This window comes from Sinohyriopsis cumingii, unplaced genomic scaffold (assembly GCF_028554795.1).
Source record: "Sinohyriopsis cumingii isolate HCF-2022 unplaced genomic scaffold, ASM2855479v2 utg001621l, whole genome shotgun sequence".
Classification (NCBI taxonomy): domain Eukaryota; kingdom Metazoa; phylum Mollusca; class Bivalvia; order Unionida; family Unionidae; genus Sinohyriopsis; species Sinohyriopsis cumingii.
The window spans coordinates 62,830-89,573 of NW_028316027.1; the positions used below are offsets into that span (position 1 = coordinate 62,830).

The following is a 26,744-nucleotide window of genomic DNA, read 5'->3' on the forward strand; positions in this document are numbered from 1 at the left end:
CCCCAAAAGATAATCAGAACCATCAGTATGAGTGTAACAAATACTATACAACTCGAAAAAATTATTGTATTTACAAGGCTGAAAATGATGTGGAGTAAGTTGACTTTTACTAACTTAGTACAGTGGTATTTTTTATCGATGGATAAAACGTTGTAGAGCTTTCCAAACCATAAAGACTTAATATTAATGAAACTACATTTTGTATTTTGTTTCTTTTGTTTTATAGTTAGAAAAATCACGTACAAAACCAATCAGTAAGGATTTTAATAGAATCCGCTTCCACGTAGATGAAATAAAATACAAATCATATTGCCCACACCACATCTAATACAATACATGTAATCTCAAAGTAACGAACTGAGCGGATACAGCATTTCATTTCTTAAAGATTATATCATCGTCTTCTGGAGTAGGTAATCCATACGAAACAACATATTACACCTGAGGACGTTGAGATCTAAAAGGCTAAATATTTGGTTCCTGGATAATTACTGTCGTACATGTTTCACGTTTCATTTTAACAGACTAGGATTTTTTCTCTGTCTATTACTTCCAGAGTGCTGTCAACTTCTGCATGTGAAACTGAAGTTCCACTCAAAGCTGGCCTGATTTTATAGGAGTGAAATAAAGTCCCAGGAAACACACCCTCTTGCATAATTATATATGGCTTCGAACGAAAGTCAATAAGATCTCAAATAACATGTCAGGTTTCCACATTACTGTTGCATCGAAATGTTTGCTTCTTGGGGTGTTATTTCTTAAGTCAGAATATTCTGCATATACGCTCTGCAAGGGTACGCGTCCATGATGGTGCTGACCAGTTTGTGTAATGAATTACAAGCACACTTCACTGCACAACAAACGCATTACAATTGTGTACTGGAGACATGAAATTTTGGAAACTAAACAGCTGTTGGATGAATATGTGCACTTGTTTCTAGATATTCTGATATGAACAAATAAAACATCTCATGAATTTGAAACTATAGATTATATACCTGTGAAACATCATCCGCTCAGGATGAATCCTCTCAGAAATGAATATATCGCAAGAGAAAATCAATACTTACTGGAGAATGATTTTATACAACTAAGTCCACGGCGTCTGCCATGCATTATATGCATCAACCAGATATATGTATTACCCCTGTGTACTGACTATAGAAAAGTCAGCAGCGTCACCAAAACGGATACATTTCCAATGTGAAGAATAGATGATTGCATCGATATAATTTTAAATGTGAAATGTTACCGAGTTTAACTTTTCAAAAACATTCTGGCAAATCCACTCACGGAAAATCTAAATAATTTTTGGCATTTACAAATATAGATGGTATTTACCAATATAAGGTGATGCCCCAAGAAATGAAAACGTTTTCGAGAACATGCAATTCGGACAGTATATTTAAACTGGAGTGAATTTTGCCATGCTCGTGTGATATTTTAGGACATATTGTGGGATAAGATCAAATAAAACATGTACCTGTTAACGTCAAGGCTATCTTTGAAGTAAAACATGTACCTGTAAAGGTCAAGGCTATCTTTGAATTCCTAGCGCCTATAAGTAAAAAGGAACTGATGCATTTTGTTTAGGTATGTAGGGATTGTGAAGCATTGATTCCTGGAGATACAATGTTGTCGATCATCCAGTGGGCTGTTGTTCTAAACAATCTAAAGAAGTACCAGAAACATTATTTTTAAAAAAATTGGAAAGGAATGTTTGACTTTGATACAGGCTTTGCAAAATTTTGAAGTGTATATCAATTCAGCTCGTTCTCTATGCAGTGATCACCTTCCTCTTACTTTCATTAACGAAAATTTTTAAAAATCAGAGATTCTTAAAGTTAAATTTAATTTAGCAAGAATACAACATTATATACATGGTTAAAGTTAATGTGACTGTAGATGCAATGACACGTGCATATAAGTACTATATTGCTATATTTTGTGTGTGTTTTATGAAATGAAGCTAAGTGTCATTCAAAAGACGTTTCCATATAATTTTAGTTTTTATTAGTATCGTATGCAGATTTGACTAATATTCAAAAGAAAGTTTTATTGTATAAATGGTTCTTTATTTTTATGAGGGGATGTACTATATATATGTATGTTATGTGCTTAACGTTTGATCCATGGCTGTAAGTTGTAAATAAAATATGTCCATGCCAAACGTTGTCCATGTTTGTAAGTTGTAAACAAGATGTTTATTGCCATTTGAGGTCAAGAAAAGTCTTGTTTTCAATTTGACAGTATCGTCTCAATGATATTCCTTCACATTCTTTAAGGTCGTAGTTCAAATAAAAGGTGTATAAATATGGAGTTGAGAAACAAATAATTTCTGGTAATGTCTGGAAATATATTGACGTTACACTTGTGCTGTCGAAATCATGCACATTTCGAGAGGAAGTATTTATTTACATTATTCATTGGAATTACTAAAGTACTCATTCACCTTTCGATTAATACATTTCTTTCTCAATTTCATCAGTTTAATCTTTCTCTTCACGACCACACCTATTAAATTTAACATCAACATACATATTCGTATGCAAATTATGTATTTACATTATTTGACAATAAGGAACTACATACGTAAAGAAAGTGGAACAAACTATAACAATTAACTTTTGTCTTCCATAGAAAATTGTAATGTACGACTGGCTACCATTGTGGTTGGGACTGGATGAATCAGGAAACCCCACCCATGAAATTCCCTGCTACAATTTGAGTGATCCAAAGAGTGAGTAAACAATCATACCCATCGGTTGTTGCTATTGACTGATTTATTATTTTCGTGAGTTGTCAGATATTGTATCTTCTTGTCCAATTTAGTATTTCAACATTTAACTTCTACAACCAATGGCGGACTCCAACAGATTTAGATCCTTGTTATAGGAGGTTTAATCTTTCTTTCATTTGAATGGCATCAAAAAAGAAAGGCAGTGAACGTCTAATAGACGTTATATATCTTGTACTTAAACACCATAAACGTAAATGGCAATGAACGTCTGAAGGACGAATAGGAAACATGTTTTTGTCTCCACAAATTAATGTTGACAAGACAAAATGCTTTAGAATGTTTTGTATGAATTGTTTTTTGAATTTTCGAAACATGAAACAGGATTGAGATCTGAACTCTAAAGATAATGCATTGTGATGAATTACAGTTTTTTGTGTGTTAGAAGATAAAAATAGGTTTCAAAATAAAAAGGAACATTTAATACATAGCGCATAAACAACTATTGGCCAAAAATCATCTAATGAAACATCTTTTTTAAAGCTAATTCCTTTACATACAACATTATTTAACTAACTATACTTTACTAATTTCAGATTCATATGACCCACATATACATCCTGGTATTTCCCAGGAGTTCCAGACAGCAGCATTGAGATTTGGACACACCCTGGTAACGCCGGGCTCGTGGATCAGGTACGTAAGTAAATTATGTGCACAATTGCGTTATTTAATCTTTTAAGTCGCTTTGACCAGAAAGAGGTGTCAGCAATTTGCAAAATCAAGAGGCTGGGTAAGGGCGATATTAAAATTGTGTTGGATGAGTTTATGGGGGTACGGTTCTAATTAATATAAAACTATTAGCTTCACCCGATTGAACTGTTCTTCTGTACGGTTGTCTGATAAGATATATGCCAAATATGATGTTTCAGGACAGTTCCCAAGAAAGGGAGAAATATCGTGAACCCGGATAATTTCACTTTAGCATTTGGAAAATAGGTATGGCTTTGTCTTCCACCATTCATTGAAACTGTTACAATCTAAAATAGGGACAACTGCCATTTGTTAAATGTTTAGATTGTAGTATTGTAAAGAATTCGGCACGTATAAACATTTATACCTACTTCACTTGGAGGTGTATTATATTTGCAATTTGTGGAACAAATGGGCAGTGTGATCTTTTCAAAGCATGCAAAATAATTACACAAAACGACATTGCTCTGTCACAGCATGATAAACTTTCAATATTAAAAGGTCCGCGAACTATACTGCCAAGGTGAGTGCAAATATTAATAGAACATCCATTCTTACCTATGCTTACACGTCTACTTTGGATCCGATTTAAATTAAACACTGGATTATAAAAGTGTTTTAGCAACAAGATTGAAACATTGTGCATGTAGGAATATATGAAGAAGTTCTCTTACTTTCATAATATAATCCTCTTGTAATATTTCGTTGGTCTCCGTTCCTGCCATTCATATTTCGCAGCATGTTACAGATACGCATATTCATTAAAACATTTATGTAAGAAACTATTTAATGAAATTTTTGTTTTAAAAAACAATATTGATTTACTGATGCACGATTGTAACGAGTCAATAGCATGGTCTAAGCCAAGACTATCTTCCTCTTCTTTTGATAATTCCTTGTTTTCCATTACGTTCAACATTGGTATTATATTATTCACATTGACTGAATTAATGAAATGTGCATTTACTGCAAGACTATCAAATTAGCTTGCTTACTGTCTACATACAAAACATGCTAGTTCTCTTACTATCTATATATCGAACTAGATAGCATGCATAAAATATATCCATATTTAATGTGCCAAAACTTTAGGCAATATATCAGTTTTCCATGTCGTCTATATATAATGGTAACATTCCCTCACCTACAGTTTGTAGAACAAGTCATATAGTTGTTAGTAAAATTGAAAAACACATCTACATATATTTCCTATGTAACATATCTAAATCAAGGATCTAAGATTTATGTAAAGACTTTCATTAGTTAAACACGCGTGCATACTAAGTGTCGCATATAGACATGCATATAGAGACTCACTTTCGGGGGAAAACGTGACTGATACATAGCACTATGACATGAATAATGAGACTCACTTTTCAAGGGAAATTGTGATTGGTACACATCTCTATGGATACATATAGAGACCCACGTTTCCGGGAAAAACGCGACTAGTCATATATCTTTAACAGAGTTTACAAGCTATGTAGGAGCGACACCATTATCTCAGTCTTTTTGGTATATATATACTTTTGGAGGAAGAATTCGCTTTATTAACATTTGAATCAGTTGTATTTGTCCCTTACTCTTTCGTTTCTTCTTTATTACGAGTTTCACTAAGACATTTCTTTTTGTTCAAAACATATTTGAGAACCTGATAGTTTTGGACCATACATCCTTCTAAGCCATTTAAGTAAAACAAATCCCAATTAAGATTTCACCTTCGAAATGTAGCATTATTGTATGTCAAAAAGATTGAATGCATTTGACATATTATTGCAAAATACCTGGAGAATACTTGGCACACGCCAGCCTCGCGACGTAAATAACCGATTTTATCAAACTATCATTAGTCATGTCAGTGTACTTAGTCAGTAATTAACACTTTTGTTAACATCTGTCCAACATAAATATTAACAATGCATATAAAAAGTATCTGAAAGAATCAAGGATCTGTTCAATTCACATGACTGACCTCAAACAGATGCAAACAAACTTGATATAATGACAACATGACAAATTGATTATATGCTAAAATGATATTCATTCTTTTTTTTCACCTTTAATAAACTTTCGTTGTTAGTAAAATTGGTTTTATACAAAATTATTTCTGTTTGGACAATTTATTAAAACGCATTTTCAATACAGTTTGTCACTTCATAAGATGAGAAAGTGGATTTATTAAAGGTAAAGGATATTTTCTGTATGACAGAAATACTTCTTTCCCCTAATAGATTTTACACATAAGATGACGTTTTGTGAAATGTAACGTCTGTGATAAGTTCCTGCAGGACGGGATTAGACGACTGTTGTCATGTATGGCATGCACAAGTCATGGGGAAATATTGTCCTTCAGTAAGGCCAGCAAAGAGTTGGAACGTTTCATGTGATGTAATACGATTCTAAAGTGTTGAAAATCTCATTATAACAAAGCAAGCATTTGATTCAGATATGATCTAGAAAAACAATGCCAACCCGACTTCGACTGAAAAGGCGCTGAAATGCTAATTTTGTCCAAATTAACTCAGTTGATAAATACATATATTTCTGACTTTATGCCATAAAGATCAGTCAACGACTTTATTAAGAACCGCCCGATAATCTAATAGATTGAATCATGTTTTCAAAGTATACATATTTAACGCAGCTGGCCTTATACTCTCTACAACTCTCTCTTCATACGAGATTAAACAGTATATCAAAGCAAAATCCCCCTTCAGAAGTAATATGCACAAAAAATAATTTCTTCAGGACAAATACTTAAGAAAAAATGTGCCTGGAATAAACGTTACATTTCCTTTGCAGAGACAATACGTGTCAATATAAGAAGCTGAAGCTGAACATACCCGGCTCTCCAGGTAATATCCACGCTCTTCGCCTGTGCAACGCCTATTGGAACCCACGGGTATGTTTACATGTTGATACAACTAAAGATTTACTGTGCAAACTATTAAACAAAAGTATAAAGTTAGCGGTCACAATACATTCTAGAGCTGCTCGAATAAATGGTGCATCTAAATACAAAATAAGACTTAGGTAACAATAAACAAAGGGAAGATGCAAAATTTGCATCGGTAGGTATGATACACTTTTCACGGTACAAAAATAATGCATATGATAAAGAAATTACTCACACAGGACATCTAGTTTGCAATGACATATAATTCTTTCTTTATAGTAATTGTTTTTCCAGTCAGAATGCCGGTTTATATTCAGCTCGAAATGATTTATGTCTTCCAAAAGAGTAACATTATATTACGATCACTTCACAGAAACAGACTAACACGTGCGGTTAAGATTGTAGTTTCAACTGACATAGTAAAGATTTAATCTTATACAAGTGCTTATATCAAATGAACCTATGACACAAGTTCAACAGCAACTTTCAAACATATCTTTCTCAGAGAGCATGCATCATGCTTATATTTAGCACAATACGTACTACATTTATTTTAGTAAAGAAACAGTGAAACAGTGAAGTGACATTACTTGGAAATGCATCTGAATGCATATGATATTACAGTCTTCCCCTATATGGCGTAATAACCTCAATTTTAACTTCGTAATCATATCATTTTCTATCGCAAAGACATAGTTTACGTCTATAACATTCGCTTTGTAAAATAAAATATATTATGTAATGCATGTACACAAATATATAAAGTTGGGTTCGAATCTGTCTATGAAATACTTACCCCCCCCCCCACGTAAACTCTTAAATCGATTTTAAGTAAGTATGGAGGAATTTCAGGTATATATATATATATATAGATATATATATATATATATATATCTATCTATATATCTATATATATATATATATATATATATATATATATATATATATATATATATATATATATATATATATATATATATATATATATATATATATATATTTGTAGTAAAGGGGACTCTAAATAGAGGTAATATCTTGTTGTCTGGCAGCTGCATTCTCTGAGTGGACGGACACAATGGTCCTCATCCATCTCCCAAATCTCTCACGTCTGACTCCAAGAAGGAATTATTCCTGGCATACCCCGGTACACCGCTTCAGCTGCGGGGTGATGTTAATACTGCATCATTAGGCGTATGAACTTCTACAGGGAAGTCATGGGCTAGGGCGGAAGGTCTCTACAGATCAACGGCCAAGTGTTCAGGACCAAGGCGCACTATATATTTTAGCTATGGTTCGAAGTCAGATCTCTTCAGTCATGGTTTTCCATCTGCCTAGGAGAGGGAAACTCCAATATAAAACCTACGGCCTGCGGACCTCGCTGTCACCGTCCAGGCTTGCTGGGCCATGGCAGATGAACCCCATGCTTAAAGGGTCGGGCCAGATTACGCAGACTGCACTCCACCTAAAAGCTCCATTGCTCAGGCAAGAAGGAACTGTCTACTGTCTACTGTTTACGTTCTACTCTATCAAGCCCTGCAGCGATGAGAAAGGTGGGAAAACGGCAGGTGAAAGATGTCACTGGAAGCCGCAGTCCCAATCCTTCATGCAGGTGACTCAGGCCTTTGGTCGTCTTGTGTTGATCCGGAGAGGACACCATCACCGTGCAGCAGCCTGAGTGACCAAGCGACCTTCTCTATGGACAGCACTGCTTGCTCCGCATGGAGGGAGGCTTATGAAAGGTGGCCTAACCAATTCTCGTCGCCTTACCCCCTCTCGCAGTTGGCCTGCCGCACCCAACGGGCATCTTCAAATGCGGTCGAAACTTAACAGAAAAAACAAGGCATACCCAACCTGATTCAAATTATGGCAAAAGACTAAAACTGGCTTGTTGGAACATCAGAGCAATGCTAGACTCAACCGACAGCAACAGACCAAAACGACGCTCTGCCTTAATCGTACACGAACTCTCTCGCCTTGCTGTTGACATTGCTGCACTCAGCGAAATCCGCCTTTCAGAGAAGGAAGGTTTGAGAGAACTCGGCACATAATATACCCTGTACTGGTCAGGAAAACCAAAAACTTAAAAAAGTCTTTCAGGAGTCGGTTTCTGGTCAAGGACACAATAGTCACCAAGTTAACAAACCGTCCCATTGATGACAACGACCGCATCATGTCCATGCGTCTCCCGTTAGGAGACCAACAACATGCCACACTCTTCAGTATATATGCTCCAACACTCCATCTGTAAAGGATAAATTCTAGGCTGACCTGCGCAGACTTATCAAGGGCGTCCAAGTGAGCGACAAAATAATCATCCTCGGAGATTTCAATGACAGAGTGGGTAAGCCTGGTAAGCAGTCATTGGGAAACTTGGTGTGGGTGGCTGCAATGACAATGGACGCCTGCTTCTTGAATTTTGCGCAGAATTACAGCTCACCATCACAAACACCATATTTCAGCAGGAAGACAGCCTGAAAACTACCTGGATGCATCCTAAATCAAAACACTGGCACCTAATCGATCACATCATAGTACGCCAGAGGGAATAAAAAGATGTCATTCATACCAGAGTGATGCCCAGTGCAGAGTGCCACACAGACCATCGTCTTGCCCGATGCAAGCTCGACTTCCACTTCAACCCGAGGCCCCAATAGCAAAAGGGTACCCCGAAAAGGAAGCTCCAGATCAAAAACCTGTTGTCTGAAGACGTCAAGGCAGGTTCTCAAGACAGCCTGCAGTCTAGGCTTGAAGAACTTAATTGTCCGCTAGATCTACCTCCGGAAGAGATGTGGAATCACATCAAGGCTGCCATTCTGCAAACCTCAGAAGAAATCCTTGGATTCACCAGTAAGAAAAACAAAGACTGGTTTGACGAAAACAACCAAGAAATCCCAGAACTGCTTACCAGAAAGAGATCAACGTACCAAGCCCATCTCGCACAACCATCCTATCAACATAAGAAAGCAGCCTTCCGCCTTATCTGCAGCTCCCTCCATAGCAGTCTCCAATACATACAAAATGAATGGTGGACAAAGCTTGCAGAAAGAACCCAGCTGTTCGCTGACACTGGTGACTACAAAGGGTTCTATGAAGCGCTGAAATTAGTGTATGGCCCTTCCTTCCAAATACAGATCCCCCTATGAAGTGCAGATGGCCAAGAGCTACTCACTGACAAGGAATCAATCCTGAACCGCTGGTCAGATCACTTCCACACCCTCTTCAGCACTAGCCGTACAGTCCAGGAGACATCTATTCATCGCATTCCACAACGGCCACCTAAGATGGAACTGGATGAGGCACCCACACTGCAAGAGACTGTAAAAGCCATAGAACAACTGAAGACAGGAAAGGCTGCAGGAAAAGATGGTATCACACCAGAGATATGGAAGAGAGAAGGCCTAGTGTTGCACACGAAACTCCGCGAGTTCTTCGTTGGCTGCAGGGAGCGAGGGAAACTTCCACAAGACCTCCGAGATGCAGTCATCATCACCTTGTACAAAAACAAGGGGGAAAGGTCTGACTCCCCAAACTACCGTGGGATAACTCTGCTCTGTCTTGGAGAAAAAATCCTTGCTAGAATGTTGCTAAACAGACTGGTGCCCACCATTCAAAAGAACATGCTCGAGAGAGTCAAGGTGGCTTCAGAGCCAATAGGGGCACAACTGACATGGTGCTCGTCCTGAGACAGATCCAGGAAAAATGCCGAAAACAAAACAAAGGACGGTACATCACATTTGTGGACCTGACGAAGGCATTTGAAACGGTGAGCAGAACTGGACTGTGGAAAATCCTTGAAAACCTCGGCTGTCTTCCAAAGTTCCTTACCATGGTCATCCAACCACATGAAGACCAGCTTGGTCATGTCCGAAACAATAACGACCTGTCACAGACCTTCCCCATTGCAAATGGCGTGAAACAGGGCTGCGTTTTAGCCCCCACACAATTCTCAAACTTCTTCAGCATGATGCTTCAAAAAGCAACAGAAGACCTTTATGACGAAGATGGCATCTATATTCGATTTCGGACTGATGGCAAACGCTTCAACTTAAGGCGACTTCATGCCCACACCAAGACCTTGGAAAAACTGATTAGATAACTTGTCTTCGCAGACGACGACTCCCTAGATGCCCACACGGAAGCTGCCTTACAGGGCGTACCATCCTGCTTTGCAGAAGCTTGCCAGCTCTTTTGTCTTGAGGTAAGCCTAAATAAAACTGAGGTACTTCACCAGCCTGCTTCCATGGAAGGATATCGTCCACCAAGCATCTTCACTGATCAGACAGACCTGAACGTAGTCCACCAGTTCACCTACCTGGGCTATGTGATATCCTCTGATGCCAAGATGGACAAAGAAATATACAACAGACTGGCCAAGGCAACCAGCGCCTTCGGCAGACTCTATAAGCGAGTCTAGCACAACGCCAGTCTCAAGAGAGATACAAAGATCAGCGTCTACAGACCACCCTCCTATATGGCGCCGAATCCTGGGTCACCTACAGCTGCCATCTCCGCCTCCTTGAACTTTTCCATCAGCGCTGCCTCTGCACCATCCTCAACGTCCACTGGAGTGACTTCGTCACCAATACTGCAGTCTTCAAACAAGCAAGCATCACCAGCGTTGAGGCCACGCTCATGAAGATACAGCCTCGCTGGGCAGGACACTTGCCCAGGATGGAGGATCATCGCCTGCCAAAGATCGCACTGTATGGTGAGTCGCACTCTATGGTGAGCTGTCAGATGGCCACCGTGATAGAGGAGCACCTCGAAAGAGATATAAAATCACCTTGAAAAAGACCCTCTTGAATGTGATCACTGTGTCTTTGTGTCTAAATTCAATGGGCAATTCATTCCACGTTGCTGGGCCCTGGTATGCAAAAGAACGCTGTCCATATGACTTTGTTTTCATAGTGGGAATAAGGAGTATACGATTGTCAGAAGAGGAACGTAAATATCTTGCAGTTTTGCATATGTTCATGACATGTTGGTGCAATGTGAGAGTACTGTCCAAAGTAACACCTAGGTTTCGTACTGATTGTGTGCATTTAATGTTGGTATTGCTGATATTTATTCTTTGAGGTAAAGGATGTGAATGAGAAAGTTTTTGTGTTGTAATCAGAATGGCCTCAGTTTTATCAGCATTCATATGCAGCTTGTTACATGTCATCCGTAATTTCACATCAGAAATGCACCTCTCTACACCTTGGATGGTAGCATCAACTTCAGTTGGGTGGCTATATTTGTATATTTGGGTGTCATCTGCGTACAATTGGTGAGATATTGCATGATGATCTATGACACTTGAGAGCGGCTGGGTGTATATAATGAAAAGAACAGGTCCACGAACAGACCCCTGTGGAGCACCACAACATAGATCAACTGGGCTGGAGTGTATTCCATGATAACGCCATGGGTTGATGAGCGTATAGAAACAGTGCAACGAATAACATGATAACATCATGGGTTGATGAGTGTATGAAACATTCGACACATGAAACGTTGGTGAGTCTATATATTTTCATTCATTATTTTGTTGGTCAAAGTGAAAGTCAAAGTATGGATGTTTATTTTTTGAATTAAAATATATTATTCTTTGACAGGAATTTCTATGAGGCCCCAATGCTTTTGATGAGCTATTGATGGGCATGGCTTCTACACTGTCGGAGAGAAAGGATCATATTGTAGTTCCAGATCCGAGAAGTAAGACAGCAGACAACATTATATATATATGCAAATCATCTAGCGAATAACAGTACTTTCATGTGCAATCCACCAAGTGATCACGTGTGTCAAATATTGATTAAAATAAGTGCATATATATGTGTGTGTGAAAGTAAACGAAACCAGCAAATTAATCAACAGCTGAAAGCTGATCTGAGACCAGCCAAGCGCTTTCGAAATGTAATGATTATTTTCTCAATGGTGCCAAGCTACAAAGGACAATTACACAAACGAGACAAGAACAATACGGACAAAAGTAACAAATCTACAGAATCTACACATGTTAGGCTCTAACGAAACGATACAATTAGAATAAAGAAATTTATCTTATGGTGTAAGCACGTATGTCAGCGACGTAACATTTACGACATCGATAGAGTGGCTGAAACTGTCTAAATGTTTATCCCGAATACAACACTTTGTTGAAGTGGCGATTACTTAAAACTAATACAAGTTGTGTTCTAAAGAATTTATATAAGGTTGTGGTTTGCCTATTTAAAATGTAAGCAAAAATTAAATAAAAGATTTGTAAACTATACATTTTAATCTGTTTCTCACAAAATCGAATCTTTAGCAGAAAATGTGATTTTAGCATCTTTAAAATGTCTTGTTGTCTATGCACTTTGCATTGTTTGCTTTGATTGCTCTTAATGTAATCCACTTTGTTTGAATGTTCACAACTGGGAAATCCAATACATTTATTCGGATTTCATATTGTATGTGCCTCCATTCTGAATAATGTTTGACTCCAGTTAGGATCGCATCATTGAAAGTGTAACCTGAGGAAGAGAAATGTTCCGTCACAAGGCTTCTTTGTAAATGTTTGGTATGCCTATCTGATCTATGGAGATTCATTCTAATGTTTAATTCTATTGTTTTTGTTATAGATATTTGAAGATGGATGCCTTGGATGGAATGATGCAAGTCACATTTTATGTGTTGCCAGTTATCGTCTGGTTCTGAATGATTAACTTTTCCCCCTCGTGATTCTACTTGAAAATGTGCTTCTACCTTTCTGGTGTACTTGCGCCTTGTATCATATGTCAGCACAAAGCATTGATCCTCACAACATCCTATTCATAGATACATTAATACCAATATCGAATCAAATATAAGTTTTCTTTATAACTGCGCATTCTAAGGTGGTCGTCGAGGTTAGACCCAATCGGAGGCACGTATAATAATTGGAAAGCTTGTTTGGTTTAGTTGAAGTGGCTTACATTTTTGTTTGTTACGATTAAAGCTTTGTGCTTATGAAGTCTCTTTCTCACGTCCGCAGTTTCTTGAACATATTCAATAACAAATGTATTGCATGTCAGAGATATGTAACATTGGCTCCATAACTCGCCAATTTTATGACCAATGCCAAATATTACTTTTATTCTGAAACTTCCTAAATGCTCGGTTGATACCATATACTTGCAGAGGGCTGGAACATTCGATGACATGTCATGTTTGTATGTGCTTGTGGTATATGACATAGAGAGAGACAGAGATAGAGATAGACAGACAGACAGACAGAGCAAGACTATATTACGACAGATTAAATTTGGAGTGTGGAGAGAGAGAGAGAGTCAGGACAGGTTAGATCGAAGGTTTTTATAGTGCTGTCACCCGTAGTACCATGGACAATCATTATAAGCAGTACATTTAGATGAATTTTGCCGTAGGGTGATTGTTTCAAAAATTATTTGCCTTCATTGGTTTCCCGCTTCGTCTATTTTTAGAGGATACAAAATATGCGACTTCAGTTAAACGAAAAGAATATAGGCCAATGTTTTATTATCATCATGTCCTGAACTGTGACATACAATAGCCCATTTCGTACCGAATTTAGCCGAGTTGCTCCGTAATTATCCGAATAACCTCCCGAGTTACTTTATACTCCAGCCAATCAAACGCTGGTGGGCACATGTACATACCAAAATGGCGTCCATTGTTGTTTAGAAATATTTCAGAACTAAAATTAATTAAATGATTGAAATTTATAAGTAAATTATCCACAGACTTTCAAAAGCAAATCTGATAAACTCATATGAAACGCATTTTAGGATAGTGACGTTTCGAATGCACAGAAATAGTTTGAACAACTCGCTCTTTGATTGTCAGGATTAAATTTGTTTACTTCGACACCATTTCCTTATTTACATGTACATGTCCAGATGTAAACAGCTCAAAGCTACTCTCTCGTATGGGTTTGAAATCAGTCCTATTTTCCAGAAAATAAGACAGGATGGTTCCAATATTAAATGTCGTCAATATCTGCGGCAGCATCGCTGTTGAATATACATTTTTCAACTCGATAAACGATGTTGAAGTAGTTACAGAAGTTGATACTGATGATGAAGCGTCCGCCATATTTTGCCCACCACCTATCGAGTAATTATTACGGTCAGCTTACCACCCGCCACGTGATCAAAATTCCGAGCAAATTACGAAGTTCACCGAAGTCTGCATGAAATGGGTTATTTCAGCAACTTTGTTACGGGGCTTGGTCCTTTTTTGGAGAGCCTCTAATCAGTGTGTCAGCTTCAACAACATTAAATCAATTCTTGTGAAGCTTTCATGCATGGTACTGCTGTATTGGGATATCTGTTATACATTGATGTTGTGCAAAATGAATCCTTACCCTGATGAGTAAGAATATACTTAGGAATGTAAAATGAAAATACTACTATTCGTAAATCTTCAATTCTCGTTCTAGAACATTTGTTTGGCCCCCTTGAATTTTCTTGGCGTGACCTGGTAGCTCTAAACATCCAACGTGCGCGAGATCACGGACTGTCTGACTATAACACAATCCGCGAGGCATACGGATTACCTAGGAGAAAATCTTGGGAGGAAATCAACATTTCCACGTACAATGGGAGCTTATATATGCAAGGGGTAATTATCTACATTTGTCACCGCTACTTTAAAGATAGTTTTTGCCAAGTGTGATAATTATATAATAATTTGTTATCATACGTTCACTGGTAGAGCATAAATATATTTCTATTTTGTCACGTGATTAGTGTATTAAATGTAGAAAGAAGTGTGCAAAATATATTTAATAATGTTATATCTTTATAGTATTTATTTTAATGCATTCTCAGCAAATTAATATTGTAAAGAATTAATGCAGTAATGAAACGGATATAAACCTTTACCTTTGAAGTATACTCTCCCAAAATTATGTTGATGAAATATTTCCAAAACTTATTTGGAGAGAATGATAATGGTGTAGGTCATTACGCCAGTCCGATCAAATACAACTATTATTGCCGTGTTCTAACCATGTCGAAAACAATAATTATGATTCTGAAATCTACAAACCAGTCTTGCGTTTAATAACAGTTAACAAATAGCTAAAATGTTGCCATTTTGAAGCAGTAAAGCATACCATTTCCAGCCAATCGAAAAATTGCGTTGGGTGTACGGAAATGCATCCAAACCAGATAACGTGGACCTATTTCCAGCGGCTTTGTTGGAGACGACCCCAGATGGTATGGGGGAAACGTTTCGTACTATTATGATAGACCAGTTCCTGAGGATCAGACACGGAGATTTTGGTTTGAAAATATCAAGAACGGGTAAGATTTATTTTGTTTATTGTGTCGATACAGTATTTTCAGTAAATGAAAACTCGTTTTTCACTGTTTTCAATTAAATGTGCTCGTTCTCTTTAATTTTAAAAGGGATATAATGTACAATTCCGTGAACTGTTTGGTTGTGTACATGTATATTACCAGGCTCTAAGACGGAATTCTCTTGCGGTGTAAGTTTGAATCTTGGTCATTGTTTTATTGTTTTTGGCTTCCCCAGCTATATGAGATGCTTTACATGGTCATAACCTTCGCAATATATGTGATACTCATGCGTGTTGTGAGGAATGAAGAGCTTTTGCCGACTTAATTTAGCATTTCTTATCATTGATTTTACATAGTACTGTATCGTTTTCCGTAACATCTTTTAGCATTTCGCGCCAGTTCTGATTAGTTCAATATCATTCACGGCCGTTACCAAACATATCTCATTCTCTGCTGTTATTAAGGGTAACGTGTACGTTTTTTAAAGCGCTCATTGCGGTTCTAATGTCTTATCGCTACTTACGCGTACTCTTTTGCCTACTTGTTATTTTCCAAAGTTGGTAGAGACGCTACGGGTACTGTAATACATTGTATCATCTGTGTATAGTACATTGCTTGTCCCAGTAATAGGTTTTTGAATTAGTGCCTCGTTCAATGATGACGGAGCATTCCTAATGTAACGCCGTTCTTCCTGTCCCTTAGTCATCAATTTTGGTTTTCGCAAGGTAATTATACTAAAAATTGTTCGACTTCAACCAGATCTGACATGCAGCTTTAAATTAGCTCTACCGTAACGGTATATGATTTACAGTCTTCTGTATTGTCATCTAAAATTCCTCCACGTACTAATACCCAGTCACCCTAGTTTCGTTTTCACAGGATTGCATTTCCAACGATTGTTGGATCTTTTAGCAAATGTAACGTACAGGTTTTTAAAGACTGAGATGTTAAAACAAATTTGACTTTGTTCCATGGCATCGCATAGAGGAATTATGCATACTGAGTGTCCGTCATCCTGCATTTGGTTTTCGCGCCATAATGTTATCAAGATTTATTGGATTTTATCCAAGTTTGATATGTACTAAATAATTACGACCATGAATGAGTTCGATTTCAATAGTTCCAAATAATCATTACGTGAGATGCTTTTGTCCGTCCAGCTAACTTAGGTTTTTTAATCATATCTTCAAGAACTTTTGTCGAATTTCAATCAGATTTGGCAATAGTTTTGAAAAGTGATGACGTTTTGAAAAAGTTTTCTTTCAAGGTTCCACAACACAAATTACGAGAGTTTTCCACCACATCCCTTCCCTTCTGCCAAGCATCCAGATTACGCTTCCCGAAAGCGTATTGGATTTCAACCAAAGTTTTCCCTAGCTACTTTAAGTTTAAGAAACCATATATAATTTCGATGTTTAGTGTTCCACGACATCTCTTACATGAGTTATGTCCCCGATTGCCAGATCGTCACGCTTTGATTTTCAAGCATTGTTTTATGAATGCTTTTTTGTATTTCAACTAGATGTTTGAATGTCACTATATATTGATAAAACCTCGAATGAGTTGGATTTCCTGGCTTCCAAAACATCATTCGGACAATTTTTTTTTTCCACTAAGTGCCCATCCTCTTGACTTTCCCATTCCATAACATAACTTTACAAACGTTTGCTTTATTGAAATCCAATTTAGCGTCCATATTTGTATGTACTTGTGAGCCTTGAATCGAATCTAATATCCAGCGTTCGACGTCTTTTACAGAGTTTATTTCCACGACTGTATGGCCTTGTGTTCGGCAACTTTATTATAATCAAGATTGTTGGATACATATCACAGTTGGTCATCAGCTATATACATGTGGAATGTGATTGACAGCGTTGTAGGAAATAATTTACAGCAGGTATAGGCCTTGCTTGATTATAGATCTTCTTGACCTGCGTTTCCGCAGGGATTCGTGGAGTTCAACTAACGTAGCATGCAGCTTTGTATTAGCGAGACGTTGAACAAGTTTGATTTACAGCGCCGCAAGATACAATTTTCATTCGAGATAGCCCCTGATTATTTGTCTAACTTTGCTGTCTGCTGTAGTACTTTTCGACGTATTGTTGTTTTTCAACCACATTTTGCATCCAGATTTGTATGTATGAACCCTTCTGTGAGTCTAATTGACAGCTTTTCACATTGTGATTTAAAAGGGATATAGTCTCTATTCTATCTAGCTCCTGACCTGACCTTATTTCTGAATTAATTTTGTATCATTATATGGTTCTAAGCTAAGTAACACACAAAGGAAAGCCAACAAGTGCTGTAAAATTTAACAAATACTTGGTATCTATATCGATAGTATGTGTTTAATTTGTGTTCATGATTGTAGAGTGTAAGGGTCATTTTGTAAACAACATTTTACATAGCGTTTTTTGTCCATGATTGTTGGTTTGTACTCTGCGATAATATCCTTCTTTAGTAAACATGTTTACATGGAGTTTTGACCTTGTAAACTTCTAGAAGTAATGTTGTTTACTACTTTGATGGGAAAATGACCCATATCATGGTCATCAATTTCCGTCTTATGTTTTTATATAAAGGTTGTGATCAACATAATTAATTATTCCCAGTTTATCATCTGACTAGTCTTCTAGTTGTGTTCAGTTTAATGTGAGAGGATTCATTGAAATTATTAATTAGAATTACAAAATGATCACTGACTTTAAGGCTCAATTACTATATTGGATGTATTGTAAAATCATTTAATCTCATTCTGGATAATATCATTGTAATACATTGTAAGACTGTTGGCAGATTAGCACATTCGAGGCTACTGACATATCTACACTTTCAAGATTGGAATTCATTCGTAACACCACTGGTATTCATTCTGAATAATTTATAATGTAAGATTTGTGATACGCTTTAAAAATTGTTTATGATTTAATTCAAAATGTAAGTTCCTTTTAAAGTTTCACTTTGTATGCTAGGAAACAATTATTTATTGAACTTTACTAAACTTGTTGATTTGCGCTTTTTTCTGTTTGTTAGTCGCACCATTATTTAATTCTATTTTCAAAAACTCCGACGTTAACAACGTGAAAATTAAGAGGACCTTACAATTTAGTTAAATAAATCCCAATTAACCCTAAATGTTATATCTCAGTTTTAGACTTCAATGTGTTTTAATAGTCTTCCTGTATCACAATGATATAAAATAGAATGTTATCGAACGAATTCACAATAATCCACAAGTTATGTTTTAGTCCAAAATGTCACTGAATAAATATATGATTCCTCTCAAATTGTAACTGAACACAATAATAAAACCGATTCAACAAAGACCGATTTTAAAACAGGAATTAACACTATGTGGACCACGTCATCCATATATAAAAGCCTATGACACAATAAAACGACCAGGATTTGGGTCAAAGTTTTGCTTCAATCAGATTAAAAACATTATAAATAGGAACAGATTTGAACTCAAATGCCATTAAACAACTTATTTATAACTTAACAACAAGACAAAATTATTGTAGACAATATAATTACCAAAGGAAAAAGGAAGGTCCTGAACTCAAATTCAAGTAAACATGTTTTCAGTTGGTCATTATCTTAAAGTATAATCCACAATCATAGACAAAAGTAATATGTTGTTTCCAAATGAGCATTACAATATGCAATGATGGATAAACTTTAATCGCACAATATACAAAGCAGATTAATTTACTGGAGATTGTTGGCACGCACCTTTATATTGTTGAGATCTTGAAGTAAATTAATTTTAAGCGTCCTACAGTATCATTTAGAATAGTTATACCCTTTCATTAGCCTTACTCATATATACGGATTACCTCAAGGAACTTTAATTAGGAATGATAGATTTCGACATAATATATTTTATGCACCTGTATATACCGATGGATCATCAACGATGTATACACGCAGCATTCCACGAAATCATTTGGAGAACTTATGTCACTTAATTACCTAGATTTGTGACCTTGATTTTTCACCACAAGTCCCTCTATTTTAGGATATGCCGAGGAAACTGTAATCGTTCGGTCCTTTAGCTATGCATGCTACATAATAAAAAATAGTTTTTTTTTTATATACAAAATATCAGATGTTTAATAAATTTTGCAAGCTATAAGTCTTATGGCGATCCTTAGTTATCGTTTTATTAAAAGGTTATTTACGGAAGATGAAATAGTAGAAATAAGGAATGTTACCATTTATGACATAGTAACCAAGGTGATGCATATTGGACACAACGATATACAGCGGAATCCGTTCTTGTTAACAGACAGTATGGTTCGGAAGAAAAATAAATCCATACTTTATTGACGTGGATGCTTTACCTATTATATTAAAATGGTGAAAAGGTGTATTTCCACATGTTATGAAATTGATGAATTTGTTATGTTCCCTTTGCTCTGGCAGTGGGATTTTTTTCTCGTCGCGGATGGAGGGAGTGGCCGGGTGTCGAGAGTTTTGTGTGTGTGTAATACCAATAAATATAAACACTAATAATGATGGACCGTATTAAAGTTGTATCTAATATAATTGTGTTAGACGTTTCGGAAAGAACTTACATTTCTTCTATTGCAGTTTGTATTGATTTAAGCGGTCTTTATTTCGAAACATCATCATGACAAGTGCATACAAATATCAGACGTTTGCCAGAACAACCATGTACTTTATTTGTGAGCTTTTCGTATTTAAATACAATAAAATAAACAAAAGTGTACTTTTGGAGTTTTTGAAAATAGAAATGAAAAATCACTCGACACAACATGGTTTTGTGCATCGTGTCGTCCTCTATTACATGAAAATTAAAGGTACACATCTACCAACTACTAAACCATCAAAACGTTAGAATACAATCCACAAAATTAACAAAAAGGAACCTCATAGACTGTGTCAAGATTTTTCGGTTCTTTGTATTGCTTAACCAGTTGGTGAGTCATCATGAAGCGTTTGCTCAATTCTTTCCCTTTTGGGTCCAAATCGATTTACATTAAAATTTGATGCGTTAAGAAACTCTATTGGATATATGCTTGAATTCGCATCCTCATGCGCTTCACACCTACGTATGGGTTATACATCTGGGATATCAACAATTTCCATGTTACTACCCAATGGAATTATTCTTCCGCCCTATGGCAAAACCATTGAGAGTAATGCAAAATGCTACCATAAATTAATATCGCTTGACCAAATGATGATACCTGTCAAATGTTAGATCTACTTCGACAATATTATTTTGTATTGATGACAACGCTGCCTAAATTCAAAAGCGTGGGTTCATTAAAAATGTTTAAAGAGTCGTTCACTTCTATAAACCACCTAAATGATATTTCAAAGTTTTAGATATGTATCGACAACGATGCAGGATGAGCTAGCCTATATTATTTGCAAGGGATAGAAAAAACTTCACACCATCAACATCCTTCCTCTTCATCGGGAGGATCGTGTAGTAATTGAGAACATATTTGTTATCATGATGACCAAGACGCCCTGTAGAGTCTAATGTATGCATGTAATTTAGAACATAATGTTGTTTTTAATGTAAATTTACAGTCATTGCATCAATTTCAGGCTTGCCATTTGATTAATTCAAATACCCAATTTATAATATAAATTGTCTATTTTGTATTGCCGTTCATATAAAAACCAAGAAAGGACGGGCTATTAAGTGGTTTCTAAGTTCAACATTAAAGATTTGTGAGAAAATGTACGAGGTTTCTGATCCACTATATAACCGACTGTTAGTTAATGACAATTGATATTTGGAAAGATAATTGCGTAATGAGCTACAACATAGAATAATCACTGCATATACAATCTGTGTTTATCTCTCACCTAGACAGTCTTAAAGAATGATATTTAACTGTAAATTAAAATAATATATAGATGGGTTGCTTCTTAACTCCAAAGGAAGAAGAGTCATATATGTCCTCTTAAAGCGGTCTTTGGAGCTTTGATCAATCATAAACTTGCCTGTTCATTAGTGGCTGGGTCATGCAATAGTACATGTCTTCCAAAATAGTACATGCCTTCCAACATTGTACCATACGACGTAGATTTCTTTTTGTTCCAATACCCGATTATTTGTTCTTCGGTTTTGTATTTATTTGTTTTTCCACTTTTTTATTGTGAATGAAAAAATGAGAAAGAGATTTAGAGGGCAGGATGATTGAAGTGCCGTTTAAGACAGAAATGTTTAAAGATGTGATTGCTGCATAAAGTTCCTTAATTCAGACTAGAGTAAATATATTATATTATTATGTATCAAGGTTTATTCTCTGTGTTCTGTTCCACCTCATAACTATGTTAGTACATTCTACTAAAGTTTCGAGCAATTATTTACATATTTGGGTTGTTCAATGACTATGTATTGATACATTCCCACTCTTTAAATCCAACTCTACAGTGACCGAATGGACGGGTCCTAAAGGGGGTGAAAGAAACATTAAGGCCAAGTTTGACCTGGCCAGAAAGAAGATTCATATCATGGACAGAGTAAAGAAGCCGCTCCGGATGATATATTTACGCCGAAATACACGGAAGGTTCATATGCATCTATCTGACGACAGACAGAGAACGCTTATATCCGTTCGTGTAGGAGGTGAAATAGACTTGGTAAGATTGTTTAATTCTTTAATTTCATCAAACAATGTATTCCAAGTGTTGGTTGTGGGCTAGTTTGAATTTCATCTACTGGCTTTCTAGGATCCTGTTCGAAACTAAAGTTTAAAATTGTGTTGGATGATTTTATGTGCTATTGAAAATATTACCAATTCAATGAGATTTTACTTCATTGCTTATTTAGTTCTTTGGCTGTTGTATATAAATTCAAATGGGAAGCTACTTCCCACGAAACTATCAACTTGCGCTTTTTCTTGACACTGTTCAGACAAAACAATGATGAAAAGGAACACTTTTATAGCTTTCAATTACAGTATCATGATCATTTTATTTCAAGATATTTTCTCCTATATGGCATCATTTACTGGGTGATATAAAAGGTATATTCTTGGTATGCTAAGTTATAGATTAGAATATGTATAAAAAGAGACGCATAGTCCTAAGCAACAAAAAAAAAATGGCTTTACTACATGGTTGACTATGTACCTGGGTCTATTATAAATCTACTACATTTTCCATGGTATCAGATCACATCCTTAAAATCAGATATCCGAACTGTGATAAATTAGATAACTTCTATCCCAACGAAACGTTTGTCATCTGGAAACGTCAAACTATTGTAGCCACAGGTAATGTTTGTTTACATAAATATCAGTTTAATACACAAATGGTTCAGAATAAATAAATTTATTGTATCCTTTTAATATGTTTCAGATCCTCCGATTTGCAGACGAAGGATACAGAGACGACTTTGTCTCCAAGCTTAAAACGTTCCTGCAGAAGATTGGGGTCAACAGCGAGACACATGCATTTTCCGAATCTATGATATTGAAAAGCGCAGAAACAAAGGAAACTAGGAAGAAGTTATTGGATAAATTTTTCAGAGTGGTTTGCTTGCAGGTAGATTCAACAATCATTTTTTTAAAGATAGTTTCTTTATGTTTTATGCCGTTCGTATTTCCACTTACTTACACTCTTGTTAAGATCATTCTCAACACGTTTTAGAATTCTGTATAAAGTAAATACCTTTAAGCCAGAAAGTATATACAATATTTCTTGAGGCTTAAACACAAGTATCCATATTTGTGTGGAATGCAACAACAACAAAGATAATCATTGGACACAAAATAACAAAACAATATAAACGAAACACAGCAAAGCAAAACAAAACAAAACACAAACAACAGCGGCGAAAGAAACCAAAATGAAGAAAGCAATATACAAACAAATTGCGGTGTTCACGTAAGAAATTCCTTTAACATACTGGTTGCATTTTCTTCTTGCTGGCAAATGTGTAACTTTCTGAATGATAATTTTAGTGTAAAGTTTAATATTATCTCCATGGAATGATGTTCTTCAGGTAAACTATATTACTGTAAAATCAATTTTAGACCGATATCGTTAGGCTCGACAGGGATATTTTAGTTATGAGCAGCTTTTGTGAAAGGTTGTTTTATTACAAATAATTTTAAAGCATTGGAAAGGAATTGTGTCAGTCGTAGTACATAAAGTGTAAAGCTTGCCATATAATTAAATTTGAATATGAATAATGTTTACTTCAAACTACGGGTATTAGTACTGAATACCTTTCTGTGTATACGGTTGCAATCTCTCGCGATTTCTGAAGGCGTTCAAACAGTCACACGCGGAAGTGAACCTTCAATTTGACTCCAAATCAGCCAATGAAATATCAAGGATCCAATTAACTCGCACCGAATTTGCGGATGCGCTAGGATTACGATCCAACTCTGTGTTCGTCAGAAACATGTTCCTCATGGCGAATAAAGACAAAAATGGTTTCGTCAGCTTCCAAGAATTCATGGATGTGTTTGTGATATTGGCCAGAGATAAATATACTTACCCCCGTGCCCAAACTTTGGTCCTATATTTTCATTTATGAATCCCAGTTTGTCTTTATATACATAACACATCAGTATATTTCATTACATTTTGTTACTTCTATATTCATATTTCATTGCATTGTATTACTTGTTTATCATGGGATTTCGCATCCTTGGTCAAGAAAAGCTAATTTGATACTTACTTAGATGATATATATTTTACGTCTTCAAAATATAGCCTGGAATTGAAAATGATCTGTAATACTTCAGTTCCTGCTATCTTGCTTATTTTTATTGTAGCATGAGTTTCTTTGATTGATATTATTTTAAAGTAGCAGAATTAATTCCCGCAAAACGTTTAGATTCCCAGAAATAGTAAAACATTTCCAGGTATACTTTTTTCCAAATCTCGTTGGAAATATCCCATTCACTTTACGTCCGTTATCATATTATTTTGCTATATATCCTACACCATTTGATTTGGGATCCAATAATATATTTTATTTCTTCTTCTGGTAACGCTGAAGAGAAGACCAAATTTTTGTTTAATATGAATGACTTCAAAGGGCAAGGATTCTTGACTAAGGAAAACTTCGAAAAAATGATAAGATAGGTCACGTGCACATTTACACATACAAATATACAAACACACCTACACAAACACTTGATTCCACTTATTACTAAAATGATAATTTCAGAACTGGACTAATTTCATTATTATGACTGAAATAGAAAATGCACCGCTATATATTTAATATCAAGACCACTTTCTGTACTTTCGTACTGTTTTGAGAGTTGGACCAGAAGTATCTGGTGCCTTACTACTAGTACTTTGAAAAAACTTTCTCAGGCAAATCAATGCGACTGATAATGCAACAGACGTTTATATCTGAAAAAATTAATTCTGCCCTATGGAGATGCAGAAGCTAACAAACAGAGTGACATTATTGCCGTCACAAGCAGTGACAAATATTAAATTAAATCAGCACGGTTTTTATATATTGTACAGGTAAAACAACCTGTGCACAGACTTGTAATAATTATAATACTATCTGACTCGTATTGTTGATTGTTGGTCTTAAAAATCAATATTTGATGGCTTGAGTCTTAACTTCAGCCAAAGTATTTGGTATACATAATTAGGTACTACCTTTGCTGTCGGCATAAAAACATTGTATATGTAAAAAAAAACACTACACAATATAACTTGTATAAATATAAACACTAGGGAAGAGCTGCTTTGTGCAAGGTATATATACTGAACAGCTTCGTGACAATTCATGAAACAAACTATTTCGGTTTGCTGAACCATAATTAGTTTCAACATTAATTTCATTATGTCTCACTAGTTTTTGTTTGTTTTTATTTTTAAAATGTTTTAGCTTGTAACCGTTATTTTTGCTTTTTTTAAACTATCATTTTGTTGTCTACATTCTTCTGCCATTATGAGTAGATATTACGGAATGGCACTACTTTCTACCCTCATGTGGAAGCCACAGTTTTAAAACAGATTTATTATCGTACCTTGTGCTCCGCATACTGTGTACGCATTGTAAATGTGTCAACCCTGCACAAATTTACCTTATTTTGTTTGATTAAATACCTTATTCAAACCTCTTCTTAGTAGAAAAGCTTAGTTCGTTCACGTAGTATATTCAATCCCACTTTATTGTTGTTGTGTCTGTCCTCTTGGTTCAGACCAGCGTCTATAGTAAAATAGTTGTGTCTGTCCTCGTGGTTCAGACCAGCGTCTATAGTGAAATACGTACAATCCCGCTTTATTGTTGTAATGTCTGTCGTCGTGGTTCAGACCAGTATCTATAGTAAAATGCGTATAATCCCACTTTATTGTTGTTGTGTCTGTCCTCGTGGTTCAGACCCTCGTCTATAGTAAAATAGTTGTGTCTGTCCTCGTGATTCAGACCAGAGTCTGTAGTAAAATACGTATTAAGTAAAATCGTGCCTTGTTGTAGTTTGAAGTAAAGCAGCTGTCGATCTTAAAAGGCGTAAATCAGTTTTATTACCATAAAGGATATCACTATATATATTTAAATCAAAATAAGAAATAAATACATTGCTTCTTGACATCTACACGTCTGTCTTGTCGACATAGCTACTACAAACATATAATTTGGGTAACAGAATCAGCTGCACGTGTAGTTTGTGTTTACAAAAATTATACATTACATAAATGTCTGATTAAAATAATTGCTAATGCAGCAAAATGTGGACGGTATGGATTACTTTAAATGTATATCTTCTGTCTTATCGGATTCCGAAAATATAACGGATCATCAGCGTTGAATATTCAACACTTAAAGTTGATCATTAGTTTTTCGACTTCGGTCTTGTCACCATCCATAGTCTGTGTTCTTCAAAAGTAAAGAATTAGGCACTTCATTGAGACCTCGTATAGGTATTCTTCCGAAACAAATACTCTTCCGTCCATCAAATGTTGACTGGCGTTTACTTAAACACCTGAATCATCTTTACAATTTAAGTTAATCAAAATTACTAATGTGATGCAACGTAATTAGTGGAATTAAGACCAATACATAAGCACAGCTTGTATGTTGCGGGTTGGGATAACCATG

General features: G+C 35.9%; 1 pseudogene; it reads left to right on the plus strand.

Moving 5' to 3' along the window:
• The window catches only part of LOC149771860 (dual oxidase 2-like), a 93,363-nt pseudogene that overhangs the window by 48,055 nt on the left and 18,564 nt on the right, over nucleotides 1–26,744 (plus strand).